This window comes from Protopterus annectens, chromosome 12.part0 (genome assembly GCF_019279795.1).
Source record: "Protopterus annectens isolate FY-2018-M chromosome 12.part0, PAN1.0, whole genome shotgun sequence".
Taxonomy (NCBI): domain Eukaryota; kingdom Metazoa; phylum Chordata; order Ceratodontiformes; family Protopteridae; genus Protopterus; species Protopterus annectens.
The window spans coordinates 1075809146-1075811869 of NC_056746.1; the positions used below are offsets into that span (position 1 = coordinate 1075809146).

The 2724-nt window shown below is 33.8% G+C and overlaps 1 pseudogene; it reads right to left on the reverse strand.

Moving 5' to 3' along the window:
• Window positions 1-1192: 1192 nt before the first annotated feature.
• On the reverse strand, window positions 1193-1657 carry LOC122816254 (annotated as a pseudogene).
• Window positions 1658-2724: the final 1067 nt, after the last annotated feature.

Genomic DNA, 2724 nt, shown 5'->3' on the forward strand with positions numbered 1-2724 from the left:
TACCCTAGGACTGCCCTCTGTAATAGTAATGGACGGGGTCAGCTCCTAAATGCTTTATCCCATGTATGAGTCCCTTCAAATTATCTATGGTATGATCCCAGTTATTCTCATTAGGGGTAATATATAACTATCTAGCATGAGATGAGTAAGGCCACTCTATAGCCAAATGGGATAGGTTATTTTGAGCACAAAAAGTGAAACAGGATAGGCTTAAAATGGCTTGCTATCCTGGTACTTACCTATGAACTTATGAACCTTAACAGACAGCACTAGCAAATCATTCACAATTAGTTAGAAACAAGAAAATATGTCAAGTCAATAGCATCCTGCTAATAAAATTAAAGAAATATGTAATATTTTGACAGAAAAGTTTTGCATTATTTTTAAAATATCTAGTCATGTACAAGTTTCATGGATATAGAGAATACTGAACCATATATTATGGAGCATATAATCACAACAGCCAAAAACAAAATCAGAAATACCTATCATTGTGGGTCATGGTAATATTCCTAGCAGTTTCTGACATTTAATTGATATTAGCAATTAAAAAAAATGCTGTCTGTACCAGATCAAACTCCACACATATACTAAGCTTAAAAACAACATTTATTCAAGGTTAAGCACTTTCGTTCTTATAGGACTTCATCACAACCAAAATCAATAAGATCAGTCATTGTATTTATATAAGTGAGCAAAACAATTAATTAAGATCTTAAATGCTAGAACACCTCCAATATCATGACTATCAAACGAAATAGGTGAACACAGATATATGTAAAAAAATAATAAATAAACAATAAATGATATGCAAAAAATAAGACTTGTATAACATACAATGTCAAATAACTATTTATAAAAATAAAAAATACTAAAAGTATACAAATGTATGAATATTTGTTACAATATTGAGAAAACACAGGGGAATAATGCCCTTTACAGACACACATTAACTTGTAAAGAGTTTATTAAGTTCCTATTTGGCATTTTAGAATTAATCCTCTTCAGTCTCAGAGGTGGCTACTGGGTGGATTCTTTAGCATATCAGGAACTGTTGTGGCCAATTTGTCTAGATGCTGGGCCCCACCATGAGTTGAATGAGCATACTCAATAGTCCCCATCCTTAAAAGAGAGGACATGTTCTCATTTGGTTGCTCAGAAAACTTCAGGAAAAAAAATGTTTAGCCTAGTATTAGAATGGATTTGCAACCGAGGGACTTATTTTGCTGGGTACAGCTGTGGGAACTGTGGGTGCTACTGGAGTTGGCTCAGGCCTCTCTTCCTTCTCATTCTGTTCCTCTTCTTGTTCTCCATCTTCACAATTGTCAGTGACATCTATATCTCGTTCAGTCTTCTGAGGCACACCTAAGTTCTCCATAGTTTTTTTCCTCCAGGAGAATCTTTTTGGTGAAATGACAGGTTCTGACTCACTGAAAGTTGTGGACTTGCCTCTTGCAGGATTGCTCCTTTGAGCAACTGAATGGTTGCCCACAGGAAAGCCCGATATGTCAGAGTCTGATCTTTTCTGGCATGCTGGCTGTAGCTTGCTATCTTCTCCCATTCCAGATGAAAAGCTGGATCCACCACCTGGAGGATGTAGTACTCTTGAGCTTGTCCCCTCTTCAGTCAGATCTTAGAAGCACAGTGTGGTAGTCATACCTAGAAGCAGCCTAATAAACTACATATGTTCAAAATAAGTTACAAATTCATTGTTAAAGTTGGTTTAATTTAATTTTCCAATATTTTTTACTTTTTTACTTTTTATTTTTATAACTAGTGATTTACTTGGTATTGCATCTTATATGTCTTATATCTTATTTCTTATATATTACTTATTTATTATTTATTTAATATATATATATATATATATATATATATATATATATATATATATATGAATTGATTGTTTATATAATATTTATATAATATATAAATGCAATGACTGATTTTAGTGATTTGGTTCTGATGAAGTCCTATTAGGATTTTTAAACTTAGTATATGTGTGGAGTTGGATCTTTGCTGTAATAGACAGTGTTTTTTTTAGTTGTTACTAATTTGTCCAGGTAAAAATAAACCACAGACAGTTAAAGGCAGCTTGCCGATCTAAACCTTAACAGCAGAAACAAAGCAAAGTGCGTCCACCACAGGGAGGTTTCAAACTATTTAATACTAAAGTCAACAAGTATAAGCAAAATAAAAACACATTAAAATGTGAAGTCAACTTACAGTAACTGGATGAGCGCTTTTGGCAAGAATGCCTTCATAAGATCCTGTCATACTAAACTTAGTTCATCAAATATAAACAGAGGCTTAGCCAATCAAAGTATTCTTCCTCAGCCTCCACCTTTTCCATAAGGGTTTTAAAGGTTACTAATTTGTCTGTAGTGTAGGGTCATATTTCAGCATTTTTTTGTTACTGATATCAATAATCTTTAATAATGAGATGCAGTCCTGGACTTTAGAGAAAAGCTACATTGGTCCCCTTATGCAAGAGAAGGGGGTACCTTGGAACTGATAATTGCAGAAATACAAGCCTAATAGGAGTAATTTTAGAGCTATAATGATGTCAAAATCAGTATAGCTAATTAATGCAAAGGGGTACTAGGGATTTCCTCTGTGGCCTTCACTCATATGTGTTAGTTAAAGGTACACCATGTTTCTTAAACATTTCATCATTTGTGAAGAGATTACATACACTCAGTGGGTAAAACACAGGCTAAGTAA